The following is an 8,210-nucleotide window of genomic DNA, read 5'->3' on the forward strand; positions in this document are numbered from 1 at the left end:
GTTGGGGAGGTCGCTTATGAGCTTGTTTTACCTCCCAACCTATCAGGGGTTTACCCAGTTTTTCACGTGTCTATGCTTCGGAGGTATCACGCCAACTTGTCTCATGTGTTAGACTTCAGTACTATTTAGCTAGATGAGAGCTTGGGTTATGAGGAGGAGCCAGTTGCCATTGTTGATAGACAGGACCACTAGTTGAGATCCAAGAGGATTTCTGCGGTGAAGGTCCAGTGGAGGGGCCAACCAGTCGAGGAGGCGACCTAGAAGTCCGAGGAGGACATGCGGAGCAGATATCCACACTTATTTAGCACTTCAGTACGAATCTAAACACGTTCGAAGACGAACGTTCGTTTAAGAGGTGGAGAATGTAACAACCCCACTGGTCGTTTTGCTTTTTAGAACCCCGTTCCCCTAAATAAGACTTCCCGTACTTGTTTTTACTAATTTATGACTTGCGGGGATGGTTGGTTCGGGATTTGGAAGAGTTTGGGTTGAAATCGGAACGCTTGGTTCCTTGAGATAGGCTTAAAAGGCCAAGTTTGACTTCGGTCAACATTTTGATTAAACAACCTCGGAATCGGGATTTAAAGGTTACAACAGGTTCATATGATGATTTCGGACATGGGCGTATGTCTGGATCGGGTTTTGGATGACCGGGAGCGTTTTGGCGCCCAATAATGAAAGTTATTTCCTTAAGGATTTTGAAGTTCTTTAAATTTGGTTTGGAGCGGGTTTTTGTGTTATCAAGGTCTGAACGGAATTTCGAGACCGTGAATACTTTCGTATTGTCATTTAAGACGTGCACGCAAAATTTGGTGTCAATCCTAGTAGTATAAGTACGTTTCGGCACGTTGGAAGTAGATTGAAAAACTTGAAGTTCATAAGTTTGATTCAATTGGTTTTAGGGCGTGAATCTTAGATTTAGCGTTGTTTCGGGCGTTCCGAGGGTTCGAGAGAGTCCGCTTTATGATTCCAAACTTGTCGGTATGTTCGGGTGGAGCCTCGGGGGGCCCGAGCGTCAATCGGACGAGGCTCGAGCTAAGTTAGAAATTTGAGAAGGAGCTGAAGCTCTAGTTCTGTCATAACCGCACCTGCGGTTGGCCAGCCGCAAGTGCGAGACCGCAGAAGCCGCTTACCAATCGCAGATGCGGCCCAAGGGGAGGAGCCTAGGTTTCGCAGATGCGGCTCCTCTTCCACAGAAGCGGAACCCCAGAAGCGGTCCCCAGACCGCAGATGCGGCCCCAACTAGCTGATCACGCTCAACTGAGTCTCACAAAAGACTAAGCGGGCGTTGCAAATATAATCTGAGTATTATTGCCCAGAGTCGAACCACAGGGAACTAACCTATCAATCACTACTGTTAGATTTACTAAATTCACACAATCTGTTTTCCCAAACTTTTTGATTCACAATGGTTGATTTTCTAACAACTAAAGACTGAAAGTAATTAATAACTGAAAATTTAACTAAACTGGATGTGTAAACAGTAGAAATAAGGTCTAAGTCAATGGTTTCCCCCGTTGGTAATTTCCTTGGTTGTATATGTCTTATAACTACGATTTAGTTGTCTCTAACAATCATGAACGCTCAAGCTATCATAATTCTTTCTCAAGTAAATATGATAATCTACTAGACGCACTCTCTCAAGCTACGCTAGCTAATTTCACAATACAGTTCACTTAGATTGCACCCGGGGTTTCGTTATCTCTAATCCAACCCCTAAACCCTCGGTTATGACTCTCGTCTATACTCCGGGAGTGATGTTGTTCATACAATCACCTAAATATGCACTCTCTCTCAAGTAAATACATAATAAATAGGAACGGATAATTGAGGGCCATTTCAACTAATCCACAATCAAAACATAGATGAACAACTAGAGATTAACAACCAAATCCAATTATATTAATAAAACAACCAAGTCATCCCCAACGGGTTCCACCAAAACCTTAGATTAAGGTTTTTAGCTACTCATGACAATGGGGAAATAAACTACTAAAAGATTCATAATCATAAATTGCAAGAACAATAAAGAAGAATAAGAGTAATGATGTTTTGGGTGATCTCTCACACTTGTTTTCCTTGCCAAAGTACTCTCTAAAACATTACACGCCTCCCTTGGGCGAGTTCTATTGTTTAAATAGGGTTTTGGGCTAAGAATTCCGTATTTTGCACTTCAGTCCCTCAATTTTTCTCCTCCTGCCGCGGTCCTACCGTGGTTACGCCAGGACCGCAGCCAATTGACCTCTCTGAATCCGCAACAGCTTCTCGCCGCGGTCCGACCGTGGTTACGACGGGACCGCGGCAGTCCATCTCCAGTTCTGGTTTGTGCATTTCACATGGTGCACTTGGCGGATATTGTGCGATTGGCCTCTTTTTCCTCCATAATTGATCCCAAAAGTACTCCATAGCCTTCTTTTATTGTATGTAACCTGCAAAGCATGAAAAGCACTAATCAGAGCATTTATTATCACTTTTACCATAAAAACTATACAAGAAAGTGGTACTTTTAGGGCTTAATCATAGTTCAATTCACCTATTATCAACACCCCACACTTAAATCTTTGCTCGTCCTCGAGCAAGTTGAACCACACTTCTAGGCCTAATCGTTCGATGCATTACCCAGTTTTATGTCACACCCGCCATTATGAAAAAACAACCTAAGCAGTGCAACAGCCACACCTCAGATGAAGACTCTAATGCCATGCCACACACGTGCTTACTCTAGTTACTTTAAACAGAGGTGAAAACTTGCTTTTTTCTTCCCGAGTCACATGCCCTCACATCACATTTTTTAGAGAAGTTCCACACATATAAAATCAAGCACAAGGAACTATAGATAGAACGAATTCACTCACTCTCAGCAAGAACATTCACATGCCATACAGATACACCATAAGCTTGCCCTTAGTGTAATACTCTACTAATCGAGTTATTTTAATCTAAGATCAAGAGGTCTTTATTTGGTTGTAATGTAGGCTAAGGGACGGGTAGGATATATTTGGATATAGTGACTAACCTCCCTAAGCACTTTTAATACATTCTTCCTTTATTCTGATTTCCATGTTCAGCCCAGTCATTCTTCCACACTTTGTTTCATAAGCTACCCCCACTTCCCTAGGTGCAACTGGCTTTTCTTGCCATTCACTATTTTAGGACCACCTATTTGCAATGTCCTTCTTCTATATTTCAAATTTTCTTTTTTTTTCAACTACCATTGCACCATTCATGTATTTTCTTGATTTCCTTTTTCTACTCCCTTATCACTCCACACTTTGACTTTCACATGATCTTTAACAATTCAAGTGCTTCTAGGAGGCAAAGGGTCAAACAGTCAAGCTATTCAACACATGGATGTAGGTTAATACAAGGTTATCAAAGAAACAGGCTTAGGCTCAAAGGGGTTAACTATGGTAATACGTACAGGTGGATTCATAATTAGACCGGCTACACAAAGAAATGCCTCAATCATCTCTAAGACCAAACAACTTCTATTTCGCTTTGCAAACACACCGGGCAAGTTCTAGGTATTGCATGCAAGCACAGAATACAGGTATTTCCTCACACACACTTGGCATGTAACTCATTCCGAATTAGTTCGTCAACACACTCACATGAGTGTTCAAGCAAGACAAGGTGTGCACAACTAAGGCATAATTTACGAGTCTACAAACGAGCCTAGGCGTCGCACCCTTAAGTTTGTTTAGTTATTAGCAGGTGTGTACATTACAGGTTGCATTCCTACCCTTACCCATCTTAGTCCAACAGAGTCTTCAGGGTCCTAAAAATATCAAAGAAAAATCTACCTAACCCGGTTCAAGAAAAACCCTTGGAAAAGAACCGTGGTCAGAAGAAAAACCAAGGGGGAATTACTACACTACCTAAAAAATAAAAAATAAAATCTAAGTGGACTACTTCCCTCAAGAGTACTGTCCAAGTGGTCCGTCCTCAGGAAGAGTCCCCTACCTTTTCTATTTTTTTTTTTTTATTAAAAGTCCGACTTTGACCCTCAAGAGACCCGTCGGCAAGTGTCCGTCGTTGGGTCAAGTCAGTTACTTGTAAGATGAGTACATCCAATTATATACAACAACAAAGAGACACAACTACAACATACTCAATGTATATGTACACTAACAATACACCACTAAAGCAAGTCTCTCACCCACACAAAAAATTATGGCACGTCCTCGTGTCATATCACAAATAAAGAGCAGAAGGGTAAGAGGACTTCCCTGGTCATCATTCAGAGTCAGAGACGGTGTTGGGATCCACGTGACAGGCCCTCCCTAGAGCCCGAAACCAAGCCATCACCCGGCTCTCAGACATGGCCTGTCGTTTAGACATGGCATCCAAACGAACATGCAGGCTATCTACCGAGGTGCGAAGTTCTGCCACGTCTTCCTCCACAGAAGTCAACAAGGGTCGGCTGGTGTATGATCTAGAGAACTCCGCCCCAGTATGGGGTTGCCGTGAGGAACCAGCTGCATCATAAGACCTCCGGGGTGGTGCCATGGGCGCTGGGGCATCATCATCATCGTCCAGGTCAATGTGTGTAGGTGCATCTCTGCCCACTTTGATCTTTGACGCTCTGAAGGCTGTTCTTGGGGGTAAAGTGCCATCCATCAGATTGACCGGGACATTAACCATAAAAAATAACCTCGTCACAAGTGAAGGGAAGTAAAACCCCTTAGTCATCAGAGGCGACCGTATCATCATTTCATCTCCAATGATCTTAGCGATATCGCGTCCTTCTTGGTTATAAAGCACCAAACCAATAAAGCCCGCAAGCTGTTCACATCTGTTGTGTTGCTCGTGGGCAACAATCTGCTGCAAATCATAGTGAACCAACACTTAGCTTCCCAGGTGAGTGACTTGGAATGCAAGGTCATGTTCTCCTGAATCCAAATTGGCCTTCCCCCTGAGCATAAGGAGTCAGTCAGAGTGCCCCAGTCTACCCCTGGAGAATTGTGGTAGTAATCATTGTCACCAGTGAATGGGGGCAACTGCAGGACCTGGCGAATTGTCTGGACTGAAGCATCTACTACCTTGCCCCGCACAATCACAGACCGGCACATATGTTCCGGGCAGTTCGCGTAGAACTCCTGGACTATCATTGGGTTTGCCGTGTCAGGTTCATCGAATAAGTACTCCATCCCCCTCCGACGGATTTCTTCGTACATATCCGGCTTTTCAACGCGGAGGGCGGCCCTGTCAATACCAATCTCCGGGATAAAGTTCTTAGTGGCTTTTTCATGAAACCTGTCCTGGGCCTCCTCGGATGTGAACCGGGTGGCATCATAAGTGGGCACATCGGAAGTACTTTCCGAATTTCTTCGCTTCTTTCTGGCCATTGTACCTGCAATCAGTTCATCATAACAATCAGGGCCAGCCAAACATGTGCCAGTCGGATGGATACTCAGACTTCGCCACCCGCTGGCACCAAACAATTATCCAAGGTGTACAACATCCACTATTGTCCTCACACCACTCACAACAATACAATTTCACCCTATAACACCCCCACCACAAGCTTCCATCAACACATACAATACATGCTTCCACCACCCACCCCATACACAAATGGTCAACTAGAGTTACACCCCACACTTATACAAAATAACCCCAAACACCAACTACACACCAACTTGGCGTCTAAAACTCCAATGCAACCAAAATCAAGAATTATCTACAATAATCACTACATAATGTAAAATACATACAACATAAGAAAAAGTAGAACAACTTACTTGAGGAGTACCGCGGAGTCTTGAGAAAGAAAAGGAAAGGAAAAAAAATTCGGGGGGTGGCTGCTGGGTAGGAGGTGGGCGTTGTTAGGGTGAGGGGTGTATATGGGTGGTTAGGGTTTGGACAAGATGGGGGGAAAGAAGAAGGATTAAGGGGAAAAAGAAGGTTTGGACAAGAAAGGGTGTATTATGGTGAGAAGAAGAAGAAAGAAGAAAGAAAAATGGAGAAGAAGAGGAGAGGATTTGGGAGATTGGAGAGAAGATAGAGATAAGAGAGAGAGAAGAGAAGAAGAAAGTGATTATGTCGGTTGGGTAAGGGAGGGGGTTGTGGGTAGGTTAGGGTAATTAAGGGTGGGGGGGTAAAAAAAGAAGAAAAAAAAATTCAGCGTACCTAAGCCCGTTTTTGGTCCACCGCGGTCCTGCCGCGGTTACGCCGGGACCGCGGTGAAAAATCTTCAGAGAGGGTACTCCACCGCGGTCGTACCGCGGTTACGCTGAGACCGCGGTGGGAAAACTTCAGAGAGGGCATTCCACCGCGGTCCTACCGCGGTTACGCCGCGATCGCGGTGGGCCCGTTACTGGCTGCCTATTGCTTGGTTTTTTGTTCCTTGTTATGCCCCTTAGGCACTATTTTTACCTCTTTTAAGGCCTACCTTACCCATAGTATGTCCAGGCTCGTGATGCAACGACCTCCGCACTAACCTGCATACATCCAATATGTTAGAAATTCTACTATCGTGGGTTGCCTCCCATGAAGCGCCTGATTTAACGTCGCGGCACGACGCAACACGAGCGCAAGATTCGCTCAACCTCTCTCTCTCGTTCTTTTTTTTTTAGATATTACAAACTACACTTACAACATATTCGTGGATTTCCTCCCACGCACCGCCTGATTTAACGTCGCGGCACGACGCACGTAGTTGAGCTCTTACTCCTCAGTTTCGTATTGGGGTTCTTTTAAATTGGTCACCATTGTATCCCCTTTTTCTTCAGCTATTCCAAGGTAATGTTTCAACCTTTGCCCATTGACGGAGAACTTGTTTGTCCCGTCTTCCGACTCAATCTCAACAGCTCCACTTGCAAACATTTGCACCACTCTAAATGGCCCAGACCATCAGGACTTTAACTTACCCGGAAACAATCTCAACCGTGAATTATACAATAGTACCATGTCACCGGGTTTAAATTATTTGTCAACGATGTGCTTGTCATGCATTTTCTTCATTCTTTCCTTGTAGAGCCTCGTGCTTTCAAAGTCTTGATATCTAAATTCCTCCAGCTCGTGCAACTGCGTCAGTCGATTCTATCCAGCTGCCTCAGGATCCATGTTCAATTGCTTCAGTGCCCACCAAGCTCGATTTTCTAGCTCCACAGGCAGGTGACAGGCCTTCCCAAATACCAACTTGTATGGTGACATACCTATTGGTGTTTTGAACGCAGTTCTATAGGCCCAGAGTGCGTCATCAAGCTTCTTTGCACAATCAGTTCGGGTGGCATTCACAGTCTTCGTTAGTACACTCTTTATCTCCCTGTTAGACACTTCAACTTGCCCACTGGTCTGTGGATGGTAAGGAGTAACCACCTTGTGGCGCACATCATACTTAGCAAGTAATTTCTCGAAGGCTCTATAGAGAAGTGAGTGCCTCCGTCACTGATGATCGCTCTTGGTGTCCAAAACCGGGTGAATATGTTCTTTTTCAGAAATCCGACCACCACTCTTGCATCATTGGTGGGCAAGGCTGCAGCTTCCACCCATTTAGACACGTAATCCACTGCAACAAGTATGTACTTATTGCCAAATGAGCTGACGAAGGGACCCATGAAGTCAATCCCCCAAACATCAAACACCTCTACTTCTTGAATTGGTTTCATTGGCATCTCATGGCGACGGGAAATGTTTCCCGTCCTCTGGCATTCATTGCAGCCCTTTACCCAGAGGTGTGCATCTCTAAACACAGTTGGCCAAAAGAATCCGGCCTCTAGCACTGTCGCAGCTGTTCTGACCCCTCCAAAATGTCCTCCATATGCTGATGCATGACAAGCCTGCAAAATTGAAGATTGTTCTATCTCGGGGACATACCTCCGGATAATGTTATCAACACATATTCGAAACAAATGAGGTTCATCCCAATAATACATGCGGCAATCACGAAAGAACCTTTTCTTTTGGACAGGTGAAAGGTCATAGGGAACAATACCGCAGGCCAGGTAGTTTGCAAAATCCGTATACCATGGCGCATCCTCAAGACTGGCTGCGAGCAGCTGCTCGTCTGGAAAGGTTTCCAAAATCTCTTCGACTCGACTGATTTTTCAGCTCCTTCAAGTCGTGATAGATGATCAGCGACTTGATTTTCTGTGCCTTTACGGTCACGAATTTCGAGGTCGAATTCTTGCAACAGCAGCACCCACGATGAGGCGCGGCTTAGACTCCTTTTTCTCAACTGAGGTACCTGAGAGCTGCATGGTCAG

The sequence above is a fragment of the Nicotiana attenuata genome, chromosome 10, assembly GCF_001879085.1.
Source record: "Nicotiana attenuata strain UT chromosome 10, NIATTr2, whole genome shotgun sequence".
NCBI classification, from domain to species: domain Eukaryota; kingdom Viridiplantae; phylum Streptophyta; class Magnoliopsida; order Solanales; family Solanaceae; genus Nicotiana; species Nicotiana attenuata.